General features: G+C 33.9%; 1 protein-coding gene across 1 annotated transcript in view; it reads right to left on the minus strand.

The window, feature by feature from the left end:
* The window catches only part of LOC142330736 (uncharacterized), a 59,385-nt gene that overhangs the window by 5,440 nt on the left and 41,390 nt on the right, over positions 1 to 12,555 (minus strand). The window contains exon 7 of the mRNA XM_075376184.1: positions 11,687 to 11,915. The gene's annotated coding sequence lies outside the window, so the exon portion shown is untranslated. The remainder of the gene's footprint in view (positions 1 to 11,686; positions 11,916 to 12,555) is intronic.

Genomic DNA, 12,555 nt, shown 5'->3' on the forward strand with positions numbered 1-12,555 from the left:
CTCCCTGCGCTCCATGCGCCATTCCAACTCCTGAAAGGCAGCCGCAGCCTGTCCTGATCTAGGCCCCTTAGGTTATAGCGACCTGAATCTGGAGGTCTTGGACCACCACCATAAGCGATCTCATAGGTTATAAGTCTATGGTCACTCACACTGGCCTCGAGGCCAGCCAGTCCAACTACCTGTACACTTAAGGAGATCGGCCGTCACCAAGGTGATGTCGATGTAACTTTCCCCCAGTTCGAAAGAGAAAGTTGGCGGTTGTTCTGGCTCGTTAAGCAAGTAGAGGTTCTTGGCTTCAACGCCAAGAAGGTTCTTGGCTTGTGCGAGACTAGCGTCTCTGGAGTCGGTGAGCGGTGAACCCCAGGCGGAAGACTTGGCATTAGCGTCCAGAGCAACCAGCACTCTTGCCCGGGAGACTGTCCAGAATCCGCCCCAACTTCGCCAACAAGTCATCGACATTACATCCAAGTTGGAAGTATTTTGACACCAGTCCAACATCGAGCGTACCCCTCGTGACTCGCACGATGGTGAATTGGTCGTCAGAAAACTGAGGCATCCAGAAGACACCCAACGAGACCGAGCCGACTACGATCGCAGAGAGCGGCCGTTCCCCACGAGAATGAATAACATCAGCCCCGTGGAAGCCGACCACCCTATCGCCGACCGTGTACAGCTCCTGGATCAAGAGGACCTCTAGGTAATATCCTCAAGGATTCTCATGGCTTCATTGGTGGCCGCCCGGGAATGCTGCAGGTTTATCTGCCCCAGGCGTAAGGGTTCAATATAGTGACGACCGTACTCGAAAGCTTCCCCCCAATTCAAGCGTCGCCATACGCCGTATTATGCTCGATCTTCGCCCGTGCTATTTCGTGCGACCTTCATTGTCTGCTCTGTCCGGCATCGAAGTCTTTCAACAAGGCACAAGAAGCGCAATTTGCAGGCGCGGTCTTAGTAGGACAATTAACTGCCCTGTGCCCTGCACGGGCGCAATAGCCAGACATCTCTAACTGTGCCCTACAACGGAGAGAGGTGTGACCAAAGCCTAGACATTTGAAGCACCGGGGTACTTCTGTATGGTCAGCGGCCCTGCAAGAGGTCCACCCAAGGAACAGCTGGCCACTGGCCACCAAGACCTGCCGGATCTTAGGCAAGGTCTCAATCACACAGTGGTTCTTTGAGGCTTCCTTCTCCTGCAACTGTCGGATCACCCTGGTTTCCTTGAGAAAGTCCTCAACAGCCATATCCAACACTGGATTTTGGCTGTGTATCGCCTTGAGGATTTCATGCTCCTCTGGCCTCGTTGCCCTTGGTAAATCATACACCAATATTTGAAGCTTCTGTTGGGCCAGAAACTAAGTCTTCAGCCCGTTCTTTTTCAGAACGTCGGCCTCCAGCAGCTACTTCGTCTGCTGCGCAATTACGACCTCCAGGACATATAATTGTTTTCGTGACCCGGGAGATCTTGAACTTTTCTCTCCGTGGATCCAGGACCTTCTTCAGGGTCAGCTCCGTCATCGTAGATGAAGCCCCCGGACCAGGCGTTACTGGGACCACCTTGACGGTGGTCCGCTTAGGCCCAGGTGCGGCTGTTACTGCAGCGAAGGAGACAGGCTTTTTCACCTTCATCTACACCCGTTTTAAAGAGGTAAGGATCTCGCCAAGGACCCTCCCTGTTATCGGTTTGAAGTCCTGACTCCTTCCACCTTGCCAGATAGTCGATCAACGACCGAATCTAGGGCTCGGTTAGCGCCCTGGAGGCCCTCGCATTTTAATGCCAGATCAGAAACCATCAAAGCACACTTGGAAAGGTACGAGTCAACTAACTGTCGAAACTCTAAGCCACTGGGTTGGTCTAGTGGTAAACGCGTCTTCCCATATCAGCTGATTTGGAAGTCGAGAGTTCCAGCGTTCAAGTACTAGTAAAGTCAGTTATTTTTACACGAATTTGAATACTAGATCGTGGATATGGTGTTCTTTGGTGGTTGGGTTTCAATTAACCACACATCTCAGGAATGATTGAAATGAGACTGTATAAGACTACACTTCATTTACACTCATACATATCATCCTCATTCATCCTCTGAAGTATTATCTTAACGGTAATTACCTGACGCTAACCAGGAAAAAGAAAGGAATTGTCGAAACTCGACCAAAATGTGCGATTCCTTTTTCGAGTTTATTTTGGTAGAAAGGGGTCACTAGTAACCAAGTCCTTGGCTAAAACAACCACGTTCTCGAGGCAATCTCCCTCGGATTGCTCCACAGCAGCTTAGCAATGAGAAAATACACCAATTGCACTGCCAGGTACAACAGCTGCAATTTGAAAGAATCCTATCACCTATTACAAAACAGGTGGGCGTTTTTCGCTTAGTTATTCCGAGCAAGGCCACCTGTCCTTACGCAACCTGCTCGAAACAATCAAAGCTTAAAAGCTCCTACTATAGACCACTGGCAAGGTCGGAGCGAAATCGCTTCCCGAGCCTGCCAGAGGATCTGGAACTTTGCTTGGCCTCACGAACTACAAAGATGGGGACACCAACACACAAAGAAAATCTCCTTATTTGGCCGACGGTGGCCCTCCTTTCAACACACGACACCGCTGTTCCTTATAATACTTCACAGCAACGCAGGCTAAGTAACTGCCACCGATCGTTGTACAGCCCTGACGACGTGTATGTAGAACATTCTTCTTGCAGAAAATCGCATCAGTATTGCAAAGCAAGTTTACAGTACGGGACCAGAGGCCGAGAAGCGATTCATTAAAGCATACTAATTATCGCCTTTACAGCAAAATGCCTTGGTGGTTATCAAGGCATTTTGCTGTAAAGAACAATGAAGCAAGGTGAGTTACCTTGCCTCATTGATGGCCTTGAAAATTATAGCTTCATTTTCAGAAGCATCAATCTTTAAATTTATTTCACTTCATTGTAGATCTTGAGAATAAGAGTATAAATAGTTCTTACCACAGACTTAATATCTTTTGTCACTTTAACTTCTTTCCAAGCATCAGAAATGCACATATCTTAACGATATGCAACACATGTTGTAACAAATGTGGTACACTGTTTTAATTTAGCTGCTATAGAATTTTATTTTCCCAACATCACAGAAGCTCCATCAGAAAGTAAACAAAATGAGCTTTTGTAAATCAATCTGATTGTCTAAATAAAATTGTAAAATTGCAGAGAAATTGAAAAGGAATCACAGGAATTGGGTTATTCCGCCTAAAATTGTTTTATATTGATTAGATTTTCTCAATGATTTAAAATATAAAATTAAACATTATGTTGTACAAATATCTGTACTTTCATCAATAATTAAGGCATGAAAATCAGCAATTTTAATTTCATTTATCATCTCTTTTTTTACTACTGTATTAACTAACTACTTCTAAAAATGAAAAGGCATAATTTTTACTCTGCCAACTTTCTGGTATTTTGACATATTTTGTCATGTAGTTATTTATCTCTTGAACTGAATGAAAAGAAATGTTCATTATTACTGCCAATAATAAATTATCAATTAAAATTTTTACTTCCTCAGGATTTAATTTTTTTGCTTATGGTCATCTGGTGTTTCATTTAATAAAAATAGTTAATCAATTGTTGGTAATAAGATATTTTTACTTCTTAACTTTTGTACACTTTCAGAGTGGCATTTACTAATTAAATAGCACTTATTTCCACAATAACACCACATAGCATTAATTAATAGCAATTATTAATAGTCCAATTTCCAAACACCATCCCACATTTTTTCAGTAACAAAGTCACTATATGACTGTCCAGGTCCACCCTGTCCATCATGACAATAAACACCAATTATACCATTTCTTGATGAAATGTAAATATTTCTTTCAACTGAATTCGTACTTTTTACAAGCTGTTTTTTTCTTTTTAAACTTTTTTCAATTTTTAACAAGATAATTTAGGATTTTGGTAATTTAATTTATGAACAAACTTAGATTTAAAATTTTGAACCCTAAGGTTATTATTAAACAAACACTTATATTATACAACTAATTATTTAGTGCACCAGTTATTTTAATAAAATTATTTCAATGAAAGTCTGATAAAATTAATATTTAATAACAAAATGTCAGTAAATAATTATGATTTTAACACAAATAAGATATTAGCAGCTTAAACAATGATGCAATCTTATGAACACATGGCGCCATAAGCTTAACAGGGATTCCCAGAATTAGCTGCGCAGCTGTCAAATGAGCATCACTATTCCATGGCCTCGCCAGTTACCACTGACAATTGCTGCTATCTACACAGATTTTATACTTGCTGGTTAATTTCAACTAACATATCAATTTTTAATTTTTGAAAAATCAGCAAACAAAAGCTCTTTGTGCGCGCAAATATTTTTCATATGTGCCATTTGTTTAAAATCTATGAGCACGCACATATCCACACAGCTAAGAAGGAACACTGCTTGACAGTTATATTGGTTCCACGATCTCATCTATTTTCATTTCTCTTGCGATATTCCTTCTAAAGAAAATGTTTTTGTATTTTATATATAAGATATATTTATATACTAGCTATCCATTGCAGCTTCGCCTGCGCTATATGGTTACTTCCATTTCCCATAGCGGTCAATTCTTTTATTTTATGTTCTTTAGTCAAGTAACCTGAGGTAGGTGCAGCCAGTCACACATACAGTTATAGTAGCAGTGATTGTATTGATTGATCCACAGCACCATCTAACTTTGCACCCCTTAAAAATCTGAAATTAAAAACCCATGGTTTTTAAATGTTTATCTGAAGAGTATTTGCAAGCCCAAATCTACTGAATGTCTCGTTTACTGTAGTCAGGATTGGGAAAATTTACAATCATTGTTAATTTTTTTTTTACATTTACTCATCCCCTTTCAAGGTCGAATTTCAAAAATCTAGAAATTGGTTTATTAACATGAGATTATACTCACAAAAAATCAGGTTGATTTCTTCATTTCTTACAAAGAAATTTAAAAAAAGATTAAAAACCCATTTTAACACTCTTAATATCTGAATTTCAAAAAAATATAGAAATCAATTTTTACATATCATATTAAAATGATATATAAAAATTATATATCATTTATATCAACACTAAAAATTAAGTTGATATCTACATCTGTTACCGAGAAATAAAAAAAAAGTCATTGTTACTAAATTTTAACGAACTAAACTCGGAATTTCAAAGTGGATTTTCTTAGTATGCACTTATACCACAAGGAGAAAGTGTATTCAAATTTTCATCCATTTCTTTTCAGTAGTTTTTATGTATGTATATATATATATATATATATATACATAAAAACTACTGAAGTATGTATATAATAAGAAGTATATATAAATATATACTTACTTATGTAAGTATAAGTATAAGTTATAAGTATATAAGTAAATATATGTATATATATATATATATATCCCCCTGACCTCAGCTTTGCTCGAGATTATAATGTAGCCAACCAATTTTCTAACAGTATTAAAATGGTAGAACTTCTTGGTATGTGATATTTTTTGTGGCGTTTTGATTTTTTGGTAGCAGAATGTATTGAATGTCTGAATTATCAATTCTAGAAAGTCCAACATATAATTGTCTTGAGAAACACAGTCTAATTGTAAATCAATACCAATGTGTTTGAATTCTGGCTTTACACTTTATTGACTGTTATAACAAATGAAAATTTTATAGGGAATTGCTGCCTTTTGAATTGAACTGGTACATCTGCTGGGATCATTGGGATGTGGGGTATAAGAACAAGCTCTCCCTGCAGCTGGGCCTGTCAAAACACTAGTCTCAATGATGTGATTTTGCATAGTTTTGCAACCTTGTGCCGTTACATAACCTTGGAGGGTTAAGGTTTCATAGTAAAATAATCAGAACTCCTGTTTTAAAATTGAGACTATGAGCTGGAAAACCTGCAGGATTAAGAAAATTAAAAAATTCTGCAAGATAGTGGACTTCATTTTTGGTATTGATTACAGAACCTACAGATCGATATTCCTTGTTTTGCCCTTGAACATTTTCTAAAATTATATTATTAATTTCAAATTCAAAAATATTTTGAGGAGTTATGATAGATCTTTCGCAAAGCCACTCGTATGATTTCTGTAAAAGCTAACTAATTTTTGGATAAATATTGGAAATGAGATCATCCATTGAATGCATAATGGTACCAATGTTTTCATTGAGGGATAAGTAACAATCATTGTGAGGAAGAGTCCCATTTCCAATGTTTAGAAGTTGTAAGGGAAAGTTAACATCGCCACCATCAGTTGTTAAATTAAAAGTGTGGACAAATTTCCATAAGGCTGATGATTTAAGGCATGCCTTAACATCAGCCCTAGTTCCTTTCACGATGACAGGCAATGTTTGCCGAAAGTCTCCAGCAAACACGAAAGTTATACCATCCATTAATTTACCACATGATCTAATATCTTTAAGGGTTCGACCAATGGTTTCAATATGAGCTTGATGACTTTTTGTGCATTCATCTCGCACTATAAGATTAGTATCTTGCAAAATTTGTCCAAATTTCTCACATTTTTATGAATATAGAACAGATTCAAATATAGAACATTTTTATGAACAGATTCTAGCCCACATGCAACATTTAATGGTAACTTAAAAGTAGAATGTCCAGTTCTCCCACCATTTGTAAGTATAGCAGCTATTCCTGATTATGCTAAACCAATTGCAACGTCTTTAGTTGAGTGAACTTCAGCAAGAAGCAGATTAATTAAGAAAGTTTTCCCAGTAGCTCCAGGAGCATCTAAGAAAAGAATCTTAGGGTTACTGCTAGCAACACTATATCATTTATATCATCAACTGCCTAACATTGATCTGGTACTAATTTAGGAAGATTATAACTTATAAATTCTTTCTGTTCATCAACACTGAAAGAAAGTCTTAACATTGTGTAAGGATTAATAGCGTCTTGATTATCATGTGTTGGTTAAGTATTTCTCACTTAACATAACGACAATATCTTCAATTTCAATCTCAATGTTATTGGTTTGATATCAGATTTGATATAAAACATCTTTACAAAAATCTTTTTAGAACATTTCCCACAATATGTTCTGTGTTGGACAGGAAGACAAAAAAATAATATAATTGCAAATAATTTTCTTGATTTAGGCGAAGACTGACAGAAGCATCAGCAAGTGTGTCTTTCCTCCAGAGATTATCATTTTCCAATAAACCAAGTGCAGCACAAGGAGCTTTATATGTTTGGCGTAGCACACCATTAACAGTTTTCAAGTAATCAAAAGATGTAGGTCCTTTAACATTGTGCAATAACATACTCAGATGAAAGCATTCACTTTGGTTCAGACGAATTGTATGTACTCTATCCAGAGTAGCATCCTTTTTAATTCCAGGGAATCCTTCAAAGTCAGTTCCATGCTTTCTTCAGCTAAGCATGTTACTATTATAGGTATAGTAGCAACGGACTTCAAAACAGTGTCTCAGCAAAGTCATCAGATGACAAAGCTTAAAAGAGTGCTCTTCTGTGGACCTTCAAGGACTGTTGGAAATTTTGTTCAGTGAAATAAATATGTTGATAGCTTTCTAAGTGAACTGCTAAGAGAACGATAGTGGCATAATATATATATATATATTGTAAAGTCCAAAAATTACCAATTGGCCTCAGATGTGCATATATGTACCATTAATGTACTAATTCAATTCATTTCTTTGATTTTCAATCAAAAAAGTTGCTTGGTCTGAACTTTTGGGTAATATATTTGCAGATATATCGAATCGCTTGCAATGAGTTGCAAAATTCAACATTTATATGGGCATAAAAGCAACTTGACAATAGTGGACAATGTGGGACGATCCAATTATTATCACTATCAATTATGTTACTTTGCATATTTAAAGTTGCGATATGACCTCTGTCCTCTGGGCTACTCCTGTGTCAGGTAACCGTCATCTGTAGTCTGAGTGTTGTAAATATACATTTGAGGATATTTTTTTGAACATTTTCCATTTATCATGCACGGTGATGACCTATTTATATCACCACACTGTCTGTGACACATGTTTACAAACAATGTCATTTAATAATGGGTCAACATTTTTATCAGGGAGTTCAGCAGACATGATAAGATCAATTTTTTCAGGTCATATTTTAGTTACTAATCATACCAATATGTAACAATGAGGTAAGCCTCCTTTCTGCCACCTGACACTTAGCACATAGCACTTGATCGAACCAAATATTTATTTTTATTAATAAGGTCTAGGAGTTTTTCATTTTCAAATGGAAAACTCTGAATATAATATCATGTCTATTAGTAGATTTTTGCCAGTGAATAGTTCATTTTTTATTTCTGGCCATTCAGAATTGCACGTAAAAGTTATAAATAAATCTGTACGCCCATATTTACACACATATGTCGTAGCATCTTCAGCTTTCTCATGCATGCACTGTGGTAAACTAGTGAAAGATGAAGGAAGTATGAAACACTTTGACCCACATTGTTAGCATTAACATTGATGTCTTGTTGCACAGTATCTCAAAGATGAATGTAATCATCAGCACGTAATTTTTTTTGGTTATTACAAATAAAAGGCACTCTTTCAGTGATCATTTTGGCCATCATGTCAACACAACATTGATCAATTAAGTTTCTGTAATAATGTAAAAAATTCTCAAAATATAAGTTGATAAGCATAAAATTGCTTGCAGGAAACTGTTTTATTTTGTAAAAGTAAAACAGCTCTTATGATCTTGTAAAAGTAGAAGTCGCTCTTATGATCCTAAGATCATAAGAGCGATGAAGCTCAGACACACATTGCATTTAACTATCATGTAAGATTATATCTCTAGGTCCTTTATTTTTTGACCAGTAAAACAGCAACTTCATTAGTAGTTGGAGCATTATAGTGACCCCTATGCTGATTAACAGGTTCACAATCAACATAAATTATTAATTAAAATATTCCACGTTACCCAAATATTGCAACACAATACAATATTGAGTTGTCAATATTGCATTTAAACTATCTTGATCAAATTATTATGTTTCAGAATTATTATGAATCACAATAAAATTATTATGTTCACAATATTAGAACGAAGAGAAGTTTGATCAGCATCAGAAAGGAAGTAAATTTGTAAAGATTGGTAATTGACTCCAGATGCTGGCAATAAAATTCCTACATGATGGTAAACTTGACCTTGAATTTTAAATGTAGGTATAAAATCCCTTCTACAATTTATTTAACATTGAAAGAAATAAAGTGTTGTATCTTCTAACATTATCAAGAAAATGTTTTGATAAAGGATGAGATCCTTAAACTAAACTCTTGATTGGTTCTAGCAGATCATTAAGTGTAGAAAGTGAAACTTTCCCACCAGAGCAACAGAAGCCAGATGCTTAATCTTTCCATTTTTTTGCAAAACAATGACTGGATATTTTAATCATTGCACCAATTTGTAAATCTTTACTATTAATATAATTCAAATGATCATATTCAAAAGCAGATCTGAACTTTTGTGTGCTACCTATATTATATAGCATCGTAAAATAGAACCTTACGCTCTTCCATAGTCTCATGCGATGTAGACATTCGCCTCGCATCTGTAGATTTTCTATCAATATTACTTTTCTTCTGTTTCAGCATGACTTTAGAAAAAAATTCAAACAAATACTGCCAAAATAGATAGATAAATAAATAAATTTGACTAATCAAATATTTATCACCTATCACAAAACCAATATATCATACTACCTGAGGAACTGAAAACAGCTGCATTAACCTAACTACTATACATATATCAAAGAAACAAATTAAAATTGTCTAATATTCAATAATTAACAATTATTGGCAGCATACACTCTCATGATTAAATAGACTGAATCTAGTTGTATGAAGAGCAACATGTTCGCCCATCTAGTGGAGAGCCAATATACTACGTAAAAAGTTGTTGCGTGAAGCACAACATATAAACCACCTAGTGGAGAGCCAACATACAACATATGGATGCAGTGAAGCATTCATTATATTTTTAACATTGTTTTTTTATTGTTGTTTTTAATGTTTTTTCAAAATTTTTCAAGATGAAATATCTATAAACCTAGTCATGCCAAGAAACATGGACAAAAATTTGGTTGCAACTCATCAGATAGTTTTCTAAAACCCTCCCTCTTTATACAACAGTCTACATTTTAAATCAATGTCACATCTGTAAATGGGCTCAACACAGACTGTTAAAATGAAATGGTCCCTATATAGGCTAAGACTCACCAAATTGAATAAGTCCTGGGTATGATTTATTGTAACTTTGCAGAAAATTTAAATTTACTACTTCAGCTAATAACATACATTAAGAAAATTATGATGAGTGATTTTACATCATTCACTGATTTTATTGATTTATTGATGTGATTAATTATGATGGGTGTATAAACTGATCGGTTAATCTACTGCTAACTGAAAGTCAAAAGAATATTAAATGTAATTAATACTATTTCGATATTGAATGGTTTTTCTTCTTAAGCGTATTTATAAATTAAGCATCAGCTAAAATAATTAATATTTTACTTAAACATCTCATTCAAGATCAGTAAATAAAGAATTTTCTAACAAACATGAATAATAAATTAAACAATTGTATTTACTGTATATTAAATTTAACATGATAGATACTAGAAAAAGCCTTCTATTTAATGACAAGTCAATTTTCAAAAGCTCTTAAACCAATTACAAGTAAGAATCCCTGACTTTTGTGCATAGTACAATCCATAGAAAAAATAAAATTATGAAAAAATAAATAACACAAATGGAAAATTGATAACACATTTTTGTTACAGAAAAATAATACCAACCTTTCATTTCAAGATTGTAATGAATGATAATGTTCTTAGATCTCTTAAAATGTATTAGTTACTGCATTCTGAAGGGCATTCAGGATACATTTGAAAATAAATTCATTCAACATAAAAAGTAATTAATTGTTATTTTTATTAACATTTAACCTCAGTATTGAGCTACATAATATATAGTACTCATAGTTTATCTCCAAATTTCTCAACTGATGTTCAGAAGTCAAGGACCAATTGTAATAATGTCCAACAAGTTTTAACAACCTACTTAGATTACCGTTATAGTTTTAAGTTTAAAGTAAGTCAATACAATATAAAGTATTATGCAAACAAACAAATATTTACACAATAAATTTACATGTACTTTATGTTTTTGTTAATTGTGCACATTATTCAACAAGGATGTATGAATATAAATAGAATTTATTAGATATTTAGAAGCCATGAAACATAAAAAATAAACATGCAAAACGATATACAAGAGTAGAATAGTGACAAAAAATCTGCAAAGATGTTTAATTTATAGATTCTAAAAAACAATTGTTAAAAATTATGGGTTGCTATCTATACTTTTAATAATCTAATGCTTAATTATTATGAATTTCAAGCAGAAAACTTAAAATTAAGCAAGAGTATGATACAGGAAAATAATAATAGTTATCATTTAGAAAGTAGAATATCAACGAAAAAGTGCACTAAAATTGAAAAAACTTGCTCTAAACATTAAATGATCATTTGATATTTTAAGTTTAATTTTAATGCAATAATAACTAAAAAATAATAATAATAATGAATGAGTGAATGGCATCTGAGAGGGAATCAGTAAATATCAAAGCCAGATTTACCTTTTTTTGTAACTCTTTATCAACATAATCCATTAACAAAGGTCGACCATGTGTTTTGTAGTAACTTTTTTGATATATATCCTTAATCCTTGGTTCATTTGGAATGAAAGATGAAGCCCAAATTTGACAATGTGGATGTGGGTTAGAGCACCCCATTATAGCGCCTTTATTTTCAAAAATCTGAACCCAATCAAATTTCTTCCCTAATGACTCTGCTTCTTCAATCCATCTGAAAATGAATAATGATGAATGCATTATGCTTGATATTTTTAAGTACTCTGAAACTGTTTTACAACAAGGAATTTATAACAGAATTTTATATAAGAGTTACAATAATATTTGTTTTGGGTTCACAATTTATATCAGTTATTTATTTACTTTATAAGTTTCATTTTATTAAATAAAAGAATAAGTAAAAATGAATAATCTAAACAGAATAAATAAGTTAATAATTAATCATTTTATCTCCTTTATTTTTATATTAGAAATGGTAAAGATTTTTTAATGTACTTATTTCTGATATAATACAAAGACTCTTAAAAAAAATCTCAAGAAAATATGAGTCACGTTTTAATTTGAAACAAACTGCTGCTCTATTACATGAAAAATCATTACATACATTGTTCTACGAGTAAAGAGACTTATAGTAAAACAGTGTAAAAATTTGAAAACATGTTTGGCTGTAATTGTAACACCAACACCAACAGAAGAAAAGTTAAAAGGTTAAGTTGTATTTTAATGTTAATAATGTTCTGAAATCTTCATTTTCTATATAATATATAAGAGATAATCAGTAATTTTATTGTAAAAATTAATTATCAATAAAGACATTCTATTCTATTAACTCTACTGCTTTTTAAGTGTTAATA

The sequence above is a fragment of the Lycorma delicatula genome, chromosome 9 (assembly GCF_047948215.1).
Source record: "Lycorma delicatula isolate Av1 chromosome 9, ASM4794821v1, whole genome shotgun sequence".
Taxonomy (NCBI): Eukaryota; Metazoa; Arthropoda; class Insecta; order Hemiptera; family Fulgoridae; genus Lycorma; species Lycorma delicatula.